The 16,638-nt window shown below is 34.6% G+C and overlaps 1 long non-coding RNA gene across 2 annotated transcripts in view; it reads right to left on the bottom strand.

The window, feature by feature from the left end:
- The window catches only part of LOC127874444 (uncharacterized), a 40,184-nt gene extending 24,869 nt beyond the window's left edge, over positions 1 to 15,315 (bottom strand). The window contains exon 1 of one of the 2 annotated variants that reach the window (XR_008046923.1): positions 14,326 to 15,315. This is a non-coding gene — a long non-coding RNA (uncharacterized LOC127874444). The remainder of the gene's footprint in view (positions 1 to 14,325) is intronic. The other variant, XR_008046922.1, reaches the window with a different exon arrangement.
- Positions 15,316 to 16,638: the final 1,323 nt, after the last annotated feature.

Here is a 16,638-nt window from a genome sequence, read left to right as displayed (position 1 = left end):
AATTTTCATGGACACTTCCTTGGCCGATTATCTCAATAACATCGACACGTCTATTCCCGATTACTCGACACTTTTTACCAGATATAACGCACTCTTTTTAATTAGTCAGAAATGCAGCATTCGCTTTGGAATACCGTAAAATTAAGCAGGCAATAAAAAAAAATGTAGGTACTGATGTACATTTAAAACGAATTACCGAAACATTGTCGTTACCCTTTGAAAAAGTATTATGATTGTGTATAAATGTGAAAGATAAATGTGAAAGATAAATGTGAAACTTCGATAAGTCTGATGAGTTCAGTCTATATGACCATTACTTTTTTTATAGTATACGAGTCACTCAGCCGCCGAATCTTCGCATACTACACGAGATTAAACAATTTTGGGCCTGGGGCGAATCCCTAAGGCCATAGTAATGATACAAATTTCTGAGACAGTCAGAATTGGCTGGCTGCCAAACCCCACGAATGAATGAATTCATAAAAGTCCGATTTACCACCATGGCGCAATCAAAGACGTTATTCGAAAGAAGTTCTTCGCAGATCTCATAAACCCGCCTTGTAAATACAGAACACCACTATATAACATGACAGTGTCATAAAACGTGTAAAAATATTATTGAAGCAAAATAGCTAAGCACTGGCTACGACATAGTTTTATTATTGTTTGCGAGAATAAGTTCCTCACTTGACGGTCTAGGCCGAAAAGATACGAGTGTCAACGGAGACAGTAAGAAGATTTTTTTCTGATACGTTTTTTAAGGTATGAGCACTTTAATGAACTTCATGCAATGTCGCCTTATTTCGTACATATCCGTCACTCCGAACTGTTATCCGGGAATGTGCGGAAAACTACGAATATTCTATAAATACGCTATGAAATACTAAATGTAGGATTCGCAAGCTAAATAAAATGACAACAAATATGGCCGATATTGTACCTGACAGATTGGGTCGTTTAATAAAAAAGCAATTTGCTATATTGAAAGAGAAAGATTCATAAAAGTCTTATTATTGTTAATATAAATGTGACTCGAGTTAATGATAAACGTCAACTGATGCATGGCAGTGTTGATATTTATGAAGAAAACGATTCCTGGAAATACGAATGTCAAACGCTTGTCAAGAATAACGTTTAGAACCCGTGTCACTTACAAAATTGAATATTGTTGGTGAGCAGTAAAAGGGGATAAAGTGGATTTATGCTTGTGTGATGACTGTACCCATGTGAACGGGTTATCGTACGGCAAAACCCATCACGTAAAGAACATAGTTGCAATAATCCAACTCCAAGCTATTGACCCTCCGTGTCTGATCTGAACGTATGTACTTATAAAAGCTCAGAGCATTCAAGGACTACGTAAAGAAGAGTCTTCAACTTTTCAAGAAAGGAATGTCTTGTTTTGCTATCAACACAAAGCTCGGAACAGGAAGGTACATGGATTATGCAATATTTCTTTTTCAAGTATAACAGTTTAATTACTCACAATAAGAGTAAGGTAGATTTTGTAGGAAAAGTGCACCCTGTCAGTGATTTTTACCACATAATCAGGCTCATATTTGCTTTCATTTTGAGAAAGAAAATATGCCATGTAAGGAAAAAGTTTTGTTGAAAATGCATGGAAATCAAGGACAGCATATTTGAATTTTATGACCAAGTAATGATGTTTCCTCAAACAAACAACAAAAAAGTATATTATGTCTCAAATAATAAAATTATTATTTTGAAAATGATATGCCAATGACTGTTACTTGTGTGATCACCTAAATTATGTATTATGGTTATCCAAATTTCAAATGCTGCATAATTATAATCTTTTCAGCAATAATCAACAACATTGGTGGTCCAGGAACGGTTAATTACTTTTTATCAGCACTGTATGTTCCAATGATCATCTAAACTTAAAGAAAATGGAAATACATGCGGGAAGGACCATTCATCAAGTTTCAACTATCCTTTCGAGCAGACAGTCTTATAAGATGGATACGAAGTAGGTAAATCACAGATTTTTGTGATTGTTAATGTAAAACTAATGTTTTAAGTAATAAATAAAATGTAACGTTAATAGCCAGTTTCATATCCATTAGGGAAAAAACATGTATTTGGTATTAACATTTGGATGAAGAATGTATATATGTGGCGTTTACACTTACTTATTAATCCAGTTTAAAAGGGTGATTCATATAAAATACTAGTAATGACATGCTATGTCGTGAATGTCTGAATAAATAAAACCGATGACGCATATCATAATGGATTATATCACACTTCTCATGAAACACTAATGTCAGTTCTTACTCCTTTACAAGTGCTCGTGTATTTGACATCTGTATATGATTGTTTTGCTAAATCACATAGAGAAAATGTTGTCAATTTATAGAAACAACTTTGAGAAGGTTTATTAAAGCCACATAAATAAGAAAAGACCAAACATTTTTATTTTAATAAATAAAAATGGTTAAAATTATTCATACACAATTTGCAATTATGCATAATTTTCTTCGATTGAAACTTATTGAAGTTCTTATGAACCTGCCTGAATATAACTAGTAGTCAAATATCAACTTCAAAGGAACAATGGTGTTATCTTTTCAGTGATATACTGATTACTGTGCAGGAGGAAAATGAAACCAGACAGATTATGGACTCAAATTCAACCCAGAAGAAAGCGAGGAACTTGCAGTCACTGGGTGATCTTGTTTACAGTCATGTGTTCAATGCTGCAACAACATAAATATTAAAGCTGGCTCTGACTCAACCTTATGCATCTTTAAATGATCTTTGAACACAATGGTCTCAAGAACATTTTCATAATGAGTAACTCTTACGGTCAGCCCAGGGTCACCAATGCCAAGCGTCTTTTGGAGACACTTATTCCAACCTGTCGAAATTCTTCAAATAACTACCATGACAATCATGTATTTGTTATGCCCCCCCCCCCCTTCGAAGAAGAGGGAGTATATTGTTTTGCACATGTCAGTCGGTCCGTCGGTCCGTCCACCAGATGCTTTCCGGATGATAACTCAAGAACGCTTAGGCCTAGGATCAGAGCGTGTCTTAAAGCACAGGTCGAGATTTGTGTGCACTGTTTATCCTCATACATATTTATGCTATAGAGATAAATTAGACAAAATAACAACAATATTTCTCTTTTTCGCAATTGGTTGCTGCACTGGCAACCATCTTATGAATTGTGGTTGCCTTGCTAAAGAATAACAAGCCTAGAATCATGTACATGTTGTGTTATGTGTATCTAATACTTTATCTATTTTTTTTTATTATTGAGCAACAAGTTTGTCGATATGACAGACTGTTAATTCATCATGTCTTGTTGTGAGCCGCAATTAAATTATTTTCTAGTCCTAATTGATCCACATTCGCCAATTTGTATTCTATGTTTAATTGGATTGAGTTGTTTAAGCTTTTAAAAAGCTAGTTGCCCTGCTTTTTAGCCCAACTGTAACCAACTTTGACATTGAGTTTCCTAGGTTTAAATAAACTGGCCCCAGGCTAACAGGCACTGTAAGTAATTCATGATGTAAGTTCTGACAGTGTATTCAACTCATTCAATTTGCAAGTCTGAAAACATTAAAGGGACCTTTTCACGATTTTGGTAAATTGACAAAATTAAACGATTTAATAATTTGGAGATTTCTCTTTCTAATTTCTGTTGTTGTCGTTATATTTTTTCATACTACGATGATTGCTTATACATAAAAAGTATAAAATACATCTCTCATTGTATGAGCAAGGATGGCCGAATGGTTTAAACGACAGACTTTTATTCCAGGGGTCAGTGGTTCGAGCCCAGTTGAGGGTAGCTTTTGTTGTTTTTGTTTTTAATTTTATTGTTTTTTTATGGAGCTTTTAAGATCCAATGTTTAAATTTATCAATATTAAGCATTTAATGACAAAATTGTGAAAAGGTCCCTTTTAAGTGTTTACTAAAAATGCAACATGGTAAAAATTTAGAGCTCATTGGTTAATTATTTGATTTATAAGTGATTTTGTTTATTTGCCTTGTCAGCGAGATTCCTTTGAAGTTATTATCACTTTTATCTTTTTTCAAATTATAAATAAAAAAGATAATTTAAGCTTCATTTGGGGAAAACAGGGCTTCATGTTTATGCATTAATTGTCATCCCAGTATCAGAGACTTTCTTTAAACGAAAAACACCACAAAATCAGAAATGTCGTCCTTGATTAGCTTGTGTGCATGGCACAGGCTAATCATTGTGCACAGGTTAATCTTATTTGACATTCATTTAGCCCCGGCTTCCCTGAAAGCAACAAATATGTATAATGATAAACTGGCCAATGCCGTTGCACAAGCTTTTAAACACTAGACTGGCCAATGTCATCGCACTGGCTGTTAAACGCTTTTGATTTAATACACCCACTCTGTTGTCTACAGTGTACCAGTGGAGTATAAACAGGTAAATGCGGTGGTTATCGTTCCTAGCGTAGTTAACAGCAGAGTGACTTGCAAAACTCCACCTACATTAGTTGCTCGCTAGCGCGACCAACTAAAAAGCATTAGTTTAACGTATTTATTCATTTCGTAATCATACAATTCAATACATTGTTGCAAAGTATAAATTCATGGATTAGAAAACAAGCGTAACGCTTATATTATTTTTTTCCATGGTGGAGTTGACTCATATATGTTTTGCATTTAGGTGGCCACAAGAACATGGATGCGCTCACGTAAATGTTAGGATTGTGATTGGATCGGTTTCAAAGTTAAAACGGAATCATGGTAGTGTGGATATATGTCATACAAACGAAATAGATAGTTGATTAAGAAGGTACTGAGGCGTTATGTCACAGAGGCCCCTACTTTGGTCGGGTCAACGTCCACAGCAGCATCGTTCTACGAGTCAAATCGTTTAGTTGCTTCAATAAACTGCTGGACACGAAGAAATAATATAGTGTTTTCCTGATAGGTCAAATGTTCGCCACCATTTAGAAGGTTATTTACGGTTGTTGCGCATGGAAGATTAGTAAAACAATGTTGGCGTATGTGCTCATACCTTGGACAATAAAGCAAGGAGTGAGACGGAGTTTCGATGGCACCACATATGCAATCTTGTAAAGAAGTAAGGTTTCTACGATGGAGATCGTAGTTCAATGAGCTACAGCCAAGTCGAAGATGAGAATTATAGCTTTGTATTCTTCTATCACCAACGTTAAATAATGGACACGACTTTGTTTGACATTGAGTGATTTTTCTCTTAAATTCAAGAAGTGAATTGGAGTTTCCGACGTCAGGAGAAAGATTGTTCCAGTGGCGGATGGCGGAAGGGAGGAAGGAATTAGAATATAGTTGAGTATTTGCGTAAACTGGAGGTATGCCGTTTTGGGGATCGGAGGTCGTAGGCCTGGGTTGTGCGAACTGGGATCAGGTTGCATAGATAGAAGGGTGCAATATTATTCTGCATTTTGTATATTTGCATCATACTTTCTTCGTTGGGGCAGTGATATCTAATTTAAGTCTTTGAGAAGGCGGTCGATGTTGCAATATTTTGTAGCACCCGTCACGATCCTTGCGGCTTCAACTTGGACAGATTCAATGTCATTTTTTAGAGCTACAGAACAGTTGTTCCAAATGGTGTCGCCATACTCAAGAAGTGGTCTTATAAAGGTGATGTACATCTTTTCAAGATTTGACCTTGTCAATGTATATTTCAGGCTTTGACGTATACCGATTCTCTGCCAGGCTTTTGCAAGGATGAATGATATGTGGGAAGACCGCTTGGCGTCCTCAGAAAGAACCAAGCTTAGGTGGGTTTAAGTTTTGACTTGGGCAATCGAAGTTTGTTCCATTAAAAGATGTGGATGAGTAGGTTTGATGCGTTTTCTCGAAAAGAGCATACATTCGGTTGTTGAAGGATTAAATGAGACCAGCAATGATTTGGACAAGCTATTAAGATCTGGCTCGTTGATAATCGAGTCCCAGTTAATTGATTTGAGATTGTTTCTAAATTTTCTGTAGTCGCATTTGTTGCATAACCAGATGCGACGCTTGTAAGTTGGAGGCTTAGGTTTTACAGTGTTAAGAACAACGCTACTGGACAATGAAAGCGAATAGTATTAGGAACAAAAGGGTCAGTAACGAAGCTTAACTAAAAAGCATTACAAATACTCATCAGTTGACATGTTGTTAATGACTAGACCGAGTCACCCGCTCATATGTAGGAGATTAAATTATTTTTGTTCACAAAATGCCATTTATACCAGTATTTTGTTTATGATTGTGTGACTTTTTACTTCCTATTGAACCGTGCTAATCATGATATGGCTGTCCAGTAAGCGTAGTGTTCTGTACAAGCGCCCTCACATAGGCGACTTGAGTTAAATTTCTGCTCCCATGTGCATGTGAGCTGGGTTGATGGTCGCCATACCGGACAAATTGAGTGTCCACCCATTACTAAAGCATAAAACCACACCAAATACCATTTCTGCCAGTAAAAACTAAATAGCTGGACATTGCAACTATCATTCAAAATTACTTTTTGGGACAAATTAATAATTCTGGTAAGAAATATGTGAAACTCTATGATTCTTATCCTAATGCGGCGTCATTATGCGGAAGTACATCATATATGTTGAATAACACATATGAATGCATTGATGATTCACTGGTCATTTCCTGCTCTATGTATAGGAATAATTTAAGGCAGAACAAACTTAACGAAATTCGGCAAGCACGGCGACGAACTTATCTTAAAGGCCCGTTCTGCGTCATTACACACAACATTGATACTTCATATATATGAGTAGAAAATACTAGTGTTAAGCATATCTATCATTCTTAATAAGACATTCTGGACCATTACACTGCATCGTGAAGACGGATTAAGACTTCTGTTTCCTGTCCTATCCTAATGAGTACAGAGGACAAGAACTTGAGCTGACAATTCATGTTATTATCTACATTTCAACTGTAAGAAACATGTCTTGACCACATTCTGTCATGGCCATTTTTAATAATTGATATTTATTGATGACAATAACTATACTAACAGAAACAGTTAAGAAGTGGCAAACATAACCGTATGAAAATAATTATATTTTTTGTTTGCGTTCTTAATTTGAAAAGAAACAAGCAAAAACATACAAAATTATGCAAGTTGTTACTAATAAAGTATGAGAAATAAATAAACAACAAAGAAGTTACAGTTCCCTTAAAATACTTGTAATTGTTACATGGTAAATTTAAATATATGCCATCGATTTACCATCACATGGAGCGTCATGCTAAATATCGAAACACAATCCACCACGAGAGTAACTGCCATTGATATGGCTCCCTTTGGTGTGATACAATGGAGTTGCATGGATATTTCGTGCCACTAATGTCGTTATTTGGTAGCATTTTACAATCAAACATGTTTATGCTCGCCATTTCACCTACATCACATGCATTGTATTTATTTTACAATTCCCTTATGCAATACTTTTACGAAACTGGCTCAAAAGCCTCCATATTTAATCGTTGACGCTCAAGACAATTGCTTCATAGAGTATTTACTGCGAGAAGTCATGCATATTGTGCTTCACATTATTATGTTTTTGCTTTTTATTTTACGCTATTAAAACGCAAATTATAATGACAATTAACCGTTTAAAATTTCTCTTTTTATTTAAATAAGCATCGTTTTAAAAGGGCATCATTTAAAACTTTAACCAGGGCGAATGTTACTTTCACTTTGATGTCAAACAACGATGGGTATAATTTAAGTTACGCGTTTAGAACTGCCTTTATCGACATCACTGTTGTGAAAAAATATACATTCAAACACAAAGAAAGCATCATTAAAAAGATAGCAATACAAGTCATTGCAGACGGTTGTTCATTTTAAAAATTAGTTCTTTTATATGCAACAATGTATTGGTATCGCCTAGAATCCAAGGGTTTCAAAGATTGGTGTAGGTAAAGTTGAATAATATTCTGTTTTCGAAAACATCAACTTTGTTATACAATAAAAACACGGAGAATCGCGAATAAACATATGTGTAAGCGGTTGTTATACAAACGTATAACTAATATATGTATGTATACTGGTTAAAGCACACACAACTACATAAAGCAAACGATGTACACAAACATTGCGAGTAATTGAGTTAATGATTTATCTCGTTTGAGCTCCTATCCAGCCATAACAATAAATATAAACAACGTGTATTATGTTGACTTATGTATTTTAAATTAATGAATTTTAAGGACGCATATCTGTAGATAATTAAACTAAAATTACTAAAATAAAAATTACATGATTAAACTGCAAAAAATCATGATGCCCATCTCGTATTGAAGACTGTACAATTCAATACGATTTTAGTATTTCCGAACACCTTTTTATTAGGCGTAAAACATCTGAAGATAATACGTGTTTGACCACTGAAACGACGATGGATATGTCATTCATTTTTATTTTATTAAACATTTGAGGACAATTTTAGATAAAAATTATATTGATATAATTTAAAAAGAAGCATTAGTTTTCAGACAAAATTAAGTCATACATCTTAAACAGAAAAAAGTTACCATTCATAATCCAAAATAATTCGAACAATATTTGCATGCAGTTACAATATGTGATGTGTAATATGGATTATTTTGCAAGTCATTTATATTTTCACATACTAGTATAATGCATTCAATTGTCCTACGTAATGAAATTATTCATATCATGGCCAATAAGTTTTTTTTCCAATTACTGGTTGCATGGATGACAAAAACTGCACAAAATTAAATCTTTGATGGTGACTAATACATATTTTTGCATTTATTTCATGAAATAAAATGATTAAGATTATAGTGCCATGCTTATATGTATAACTCATATGTTATTGTTTCATTCTTTGAACATAATTTTACTAATTGTAAAGCCAGAAAGTTTCAATGAAAACCATACAAAGCTGTCTGTGGGCGAAAATTGCTTCCTCTACATCATAAATGGGAAACGCTTATTCGGGTTTTCATCCCAATGTTGGAAAACGCAATGGAATGTGTAATATTACATTTTGTGCACAAGAAACTGACATATGTGAATAATTCTACCCTTTAACTTTCGGGTTCATTGGCTGTCGAGACAAGTACTCGAGATAGCTTACAATGGAAAACGTAACGGCACATTACCGATTTAACTATTTCAGACACAAAGCAATGACGTTCAGAAATACTTGCATGAAAGCTGATCACAGACGAGAGAGCTTTCCAAGACAAGGTAGGGCGTTCAATACTTCAGGAAGCAATTACATTAATATCAATATCTCACGCGAACCTCTGCTTTTGCCATGTCAAATAACTATGATTAAATAAAACTGCTGCCACGAGAGACATGAGTGTCGTGTTTTACCTCAGCAAAAGTAATTCGTATAATAAATCAACACAATTATTCTACCAACTAAAATCATTTTAATAAAACATATTGCATAGCTTTCACATTCCGTTTTCTAACCATTTTAAAAGCATTTCGAACCAACTAAATTGTGAGAACTTGGTACTTAGTGTGCGCTTTTTATAGGTGAAATACTCAGATATTGTTGATAACGAAATACTTTATGTGTTGCTTGAGTAAATGAGTTGAACAGACACAATTTGAAGTTATGTGCTATTTTGAACATCAACACTCCCTACTTGAAACAAAATGTTCAAAAAACGTTAATATATTATGTTCGTCGTATAAAAATTCTTTCGTAGAATAACCATCTTGACTATGTAGACTAACAACATATTGAACACACGACTATATGATTAACGGGAAGATTTTAATGTCAATATCGTAAATTTCTCTTTCTTGGATGATTCGCATAGAATATGTTTACATGTAAGTATTAGTTATTCAACGACAAACATCAAGAAAAGTTTAAACACAATTTATTCTCTTGAAAGGTTTGGCATTAAAATATCAAAGCTGGGACGATTTGTAATAAAACACAGATTCCCCCGCGAACGGCGGGAAATAAAAGTTCAAAAAAGACAATCCCTGTGCCAAGCGGGTAGTGTGTTACAGTGCCAAAAAGGACCACGGCCGCAGGCAGTGGGCCTTCCGCCACGACTATCCCCCGTGACAAGCGGGAAGTGTGTTCGTGGAAACTTTGCCAAAAAAGGACCACGGCCGCAGGAAGTAGGCCTTCCGCCACACAGCGGCCATGAACACACGACAACCTTGACAAGCAATAACAATGAATTAAAATCGGTCTTAGAAAAACGAAACCTTGCTTAAATAAAAAGGCTATAGATTGCCCCAGACAGTGTTCAACATGATAACGATCCCAACTCGAACTTATGCGTGTAATCGGATTTAAAAAGGACTAGCGATTCAACAATGGCAGGGTATTTGATATAGCAACCTCCCGCATCTAAGAATAGTAACGCTATTCATGAATTCTATATTTGTTTTCTTATTTATTTATTTATGTTTACTATAAGCATGGCGTTAGTATATCTGCGGAAGGATTAAGGAGTAAACTTTGATCGCGTCAGATTAAAGCTATTGTAGGTAGCCCAATATGTATCGATAATCATGTAACATTGATCGGGGTCCGAATTCGTTACCACCATAATTGGTGATCAAATGTACAACATGCTGATTAAATGGCAATTGCGAATTATAGGATTATTATATGTGTTCCAGGCACATTCCGCCTTTTAAAACCCACGTGATGTTGATCCCTAAATATTGCAAACCTAGATCAGAACCGTCTGCCACGTCTACTGCCCTATGATAGGCATCCCATATCATCGATTATCCGATTATTTAACGTTCCTTACGTGACATTTAATACCCGATTAATATACAAGTTCCGACCACCATGAATTCGGCCGTTGCGTTTTAAACCTTAGAACAAAATGCCACGTGATACAGTTTTCAAATGCAAAAGTCAATGCCACGGCGAACTAATGTTATGAAATATAATAAAACAGTAAGTCATATATATGTTACGGTTGTATGTACGTGTGTCTTCGAGTAACTTGTACATGAATCGATAAAAGCAAACATTTTAAGTCGGGCTTTCAACCATAGACCACTTGGTTACTATAAACCAATTTATTATTTTTTTTTTTTTTAATATTTGATAAACAAGTATATGAAAACAATACGGCACTGCTAGCCAACTATATAGCATTTTAAAACGACCTTTGTTCTTCCGGTATCAAGTTCCAGTTCAGAAGAGGTCAGCGAATAACCTATTGATTTGTTTAATACATTAAATTTATCACCAGGATTTTCAACATAAGCCAAATGGCGATCGTTTTACCACAACTTGAAAACTAGATCTGCGGTTCTACCAAGAACCGGATATTTATTTATTTACTGCCAAAGATGATTAACGGGCAGTTTACCATAAGCCAGTTGTCATTCATGTATTCTCCGTTATTTCAGAAATATAGAAGCCCATTTATCGCTTCATCAACCAACCATGTACCATTATATATAACCACGTAAATGTTCTTCCGGGATTAAATCCCGGTTCAAGTAGAGACCCGGGAACGGCGTTATCTACCAAGAACTTGATATTTATTTAATATTTACTTATAGCCAAAAGTGATCACCGAGCTTTTTACCATAAGCCAAATTGGGCGATCGTTTCAACACCATAATTTTGAAAGTATATAAGCACATTTTAGTGCACCACCAACCAACCATGGACCATTATATATAACCACCACACAGTTCTTCCGGGATTAATTCCCGGTTCCAGTAGAGACCCGGGAACGGCGTTATCTACCAAGAACTTGATATTTATTTAATATTTACCTATAGCCAAAAGTGATCACCGAGCTTTTTACCATAAGCCGATTTGGGCGATCGTTTTAACACCATAATTTAAAAAATACATAAGCACATTTTAGTGCACCACCAACCAACCATATACCATTGTATATAACCACATTGTTTTTCTTTTGGGATTAAGTCCCTGTTCCAGTAGAGGCAATCGAACTGCTTATCTTCCAACAACCTTTTATTTGTGTTTATATAGCCAACGTTGATCATCATAAGCCTATTGGCAATCGTTTAATCACAATAATTTTGAAATTACAGAGACGCTTTTTGTGCACCATCAACATAACATATACCGAACCTATACCAATATAACCAGATTGTTAGATATCTCAGGACTGAGCCTCCATTCTATCATTTACTTAGAATCAAATTTGTTTATGTGTCTTTTAAACATAAGCCCATCGGTTATCATTTAAGCAAGTTCAAAAATTCACGAAGACGTACATTCAAACGAATGTATATGAATTTGTATTACCGCAGTTTGTTGTATATATATAAATATATATATATTATGCTATTGATGTGTTATATTTTGTTATTATTATCATCATTATATGTATTTATTATTATTATTAATTTTGTTTCATGGATTATATTACAAGTGCTGCAAGATACGCACCAAAGCATATCATTTAATATAGTATGCAGATACAATTGATCGCTGGGATTTTCGAATTAAGGCTGCGATTATATTTGTTGTTCGTTGATTTAGTCTTCGTTGCAATAGAGACCCGGAAAATGCGTTTCTACCAAAGTATAATAAGCAGTTTTGCTTTACAAATCGTATTGAGTATATTAACTTTAATAAATCAGGCTCCAAGTATAATGCCGACATGCATTAATATGGCTAGAAATAAACGTTTTTTTCTTTTTGTTCGATATATATAAATACACCCATGGAACCATACTGAAGAAAATACGTAATGTTCCGTTCGTGTTTATTTTATTAACGTCACACTATCTAATAGTTTTGACGATTGAGTACGTAGCGAGAACAAAAATATGCATTCATCGATTGTTGGCGCATAATAATATCCTCTAACGAATGTACAACTTTCATGCGTCAGATTTCCACCCATACTTTGTTTGTGGACCTAATCAACCAGACTAAAATATCATTGTTACGACGAAAGTCAGTTGGTCAAACTGAATGCAAACGAATAAACCATAACGGCATTGATCAGTTTTTGACGCACTGATGCATGCTATTACGCAAGTATATTCCATTATACTGAAACACGAAAAACATAATATTAACCTTTAAACAAACAGAGAATAAATAAATAAAATGATTTGAATTACGTCTACGCTCTACCCTACAAATCGGTGCACGTGGAAATCTTGATTTCCGCTCCATTGGACATGTATCACCTCACCGATAATAAATACATTTATATTCTTCGAGCAGCATTTAAACGGAGATATGGGACACGTGAGAATTTCTTCTGACGTGACTACGTGTTAAACCTTCCATAATTGTACGCACTATTCATGTTTGCGTATAGCCATGGAAGTTGTTTATTTTGTGTTGCCCTACTGCTGGATGAGCATATTGACGGATTATAAAAGTAATATATTCGGAAATCTTATTGACTGATATTTAATAATACAATATATTCGGGAATCGTATTCGAGATTTGAAAAAACTCCTCAAACATTTATTTTGAACGCTGATATGCTTTATGCGCTCGTACAGCTAGTCCGTAATTAATTTATTACATAATTAATGTGTTGACACGATTGGGAAATGGCGAGCGGCGCCCATTGTCTATTTAAAGTAAAGATCTCGACGTTCTCTGCACTACGAAGTTTGTACACAGTAATCAAGTATTAAAACCCACGCTTTCTGCAAGAAAGACGCGACCTTGTCTGTCGAATGACCCCCCCCCCCCCATTGTACTGATCATTTTTCGGTAGAATGTGTAGCAGCCGATACAAGCGTTTCAAATTCAACTCTCGAAATAAAAAGTTTGATGATCGGAATGATTCACATTATATCAATAATCGAGTCACATAGCTGTGTACGGCCAACTACTCAACAGGTCTGTTTGAAGAACGCGCGTACACACATTTGAAATATATATGCACGAGTCGCGTTTGAAGGGTTAACTTTAATGGGTTAACTTCACAGCGCATATATGTGTTTCATACATATAATTATATATTCACAAGAAATAAAGCATGAGAAATAAGCCACTAAAAACTGGCACAGAATCTCGTTTTTGATGTCAGTGTGATGCAGTTAGGAATTACGCTTTTAGACAGGGTAATGCGAACTTTGTTTTAACTGATTATCTTTCACCAAAACAAACCAACATGAAATGCCGTTGATCTTTGTGAAGATTTTTCTTGTTATTTCTTAGCGTGACTGCCCATAAACAAAATAGGATCTCCCCATTCCTAATTTGAACTTTTTGCTGAGATGTTTCCCTGAAATTTGGTAAAAGCGATCTCAAGTCAACAAATTCCCCGTTCCAAATGTTTTGTCTCGTCTGCAAAGCTACATGGGCGTACATGTTTAACCAACCTTGCTCACAACCTTGGGCGCTCGTACCCGGTTCGGACGCAATTTCGTGCTCTATTTCCGGCGCCGGCAGCTATGGTTCCGAAAGACCGGTGGTCGCTTCCTGTTCCGCGCCCATGGCTTTTAGCGACCGAGCAACTTCAACACGACGTCTCTGGCCCGTGGTGGAATTATAAAACCATAAAAATGGTCTTGTTAATAAAAACGAAAAGCGAACAATGTTATAGACAATAATTGTAAATTAAATATTCAATTGAATTCATTAACTCACGTTAACAATTTAACAACATGTAAGACAAAATTATTCACTAAAATACATGTTAGCTAAGTTGCCACAAAAATGTTGCTGTTATTTAAGCTTTGCTTAATAATACAAGTTAACTAAATAAACCACTAACAAGATAAACAGATCACCAGTGATACACGAACAGCTTTTAAAATGTCAGCCGCTTTCAAAATGTCACAAAACTGCACCACACCACAAATAGTTAAGGTAGACTTAAGTTGTGTATTTATAGATTCAAATTTCGATAATCATACATACACGTGGTCGATCTATCTTATACCAAATCTTATATTTAATCTTATATCTAAAATCCAAAATATAACTCTATTTCCCCGAAACTATATGTACTAAATGTTTATATAATAAATAACAGTACGAAAAACATTTTGAAATTATACATAAACATCGAAGTGCATTTAAATTATAATACTTCAGACAAATTGTTGGAGACAAAACGCGTGGTCTTGAATCTAAGAACTCAAAAATATATATAAATATGTAAACTTGTTTTGATACACTACAATTTACATGCGACAAAAACAATTTCAGAGTTGCTCATTTGAAAAGAGCTAAATAAAAATTACACAACCATTTAATATACTAAAATGTACATGCGGCAAAAACAATTATAGAGTTGCTTATTTGAAAAGAGTTCAATAAAAAGTTCACAACAACTTGCAAAAATTAAAAAAATCATAAATTTGTGACTTACTCAGATGACCGACCAGCACGTAAAAGACTGATCTAGGACAACCATGCGCTTTCACATAGTGGACGAGTCCAAGTGATGCAATAGACTGGCAAGTGATGGGTTATACCATATTGCATTAACAATGGGGTTTGGGAGTTTCGACGTGGAAAATAGCCTTTGCGTTGAATAAGATAGTTAATTCTTTAGCGAATAAACGTTATTTAATTGTGCAATAGTTGCTTTTATGTTAAAGCATTCAATTACACACTGTTACGAATAATTAAATAGAATGTTCGTATAAAACGAGCTTCTTAAAGGGCTTGATTAAGTCTATATACAAATTTATTTTAAAATTTATTATATTGAAAATAATGGTTATACTTACAATTGTGTTTGTTCAAATGTTTCGCACCAACATTATATCAATGACATTGAAATGCCAATTACGTGCGTGTTTGATACTTATATTCTATTTTTGTTTAATATTTGGTCATTTTAAGTGTATTAACTGTCCACATTCTAATTAAAAATAACAAATAATAATAAACCTTTTTCTGTTTAAAATAAATGAATGATTAGTGGCAAGGTACTTTAATGATGGTGTTTGTTCGTTAATTAATGAAAATATGATGTATTTCAACATTCGAATACTGTACAAGATCTTATATTGTAAGCCCTAAAAGTGACTTGTCAAGCTTGTAGGTGTCAAAGGTGCAACTGTTTGTGAAAATCAAATGTGTTATTAGCTTTATACTTGGACATATACAGAGCCAGTGTTCACACACAGTTTGACTATAAAGACGTTGTTTACATGTAGAAGTGTCAACACAGTCAAAAACTTACTTCACAAGAGGATTAAATTGATAATAAAACATTTAAATTACAATTTATCGAATAAATGATATTATTATAACAGGTGATTTTAACATAAATGCTCTAGCTGAACCGTCGGCACGAAAAAATAATGATTTATGTCATCAATATGAATTAACGCAAGTTATTAACGAACCAACTCATTATACTGAACACACGTCTTCTATTATTGATCGTATCTTTGTAAGTAATCGGAATAATGTACTACTATCTGGAATAGGCGAACCATTTTTAGACCAAACCGTTCGGTATCACTGCCCTATTTTTGTAACATTAAATTTTACAAAACCCAGATACAAAACGTTTTATCGCCATATTTGGCGCTACGACATTGGGGATTATTCAAAACTACGACAAATGATGTCGGGTACAAATTGGGATCTACATAAATCCGAAAATGTTGATATATATGCAGATAATTTAACTAAAAAAATATTGAACATTGCAAGTATATGTATTCCGAACA

This window comes from Dreissena polymorpha, chromosome 3 (assembly GCF_020536995.1).
Source record: "Dreissena polymorpha isolate Duluth1 chromosome 3, UMN_Dpol_1.0, whole genome shotgun sequence".
Lineage (NCBI taxonomy): Eukaryota > Metazoa > Mollusca > Bivalvia > Myida > Dreissenidae > Dreissena > Dreissena polymorpha.
This window is presented reverse-complemented; position numbering and strand designations above follow the sequence as displayed.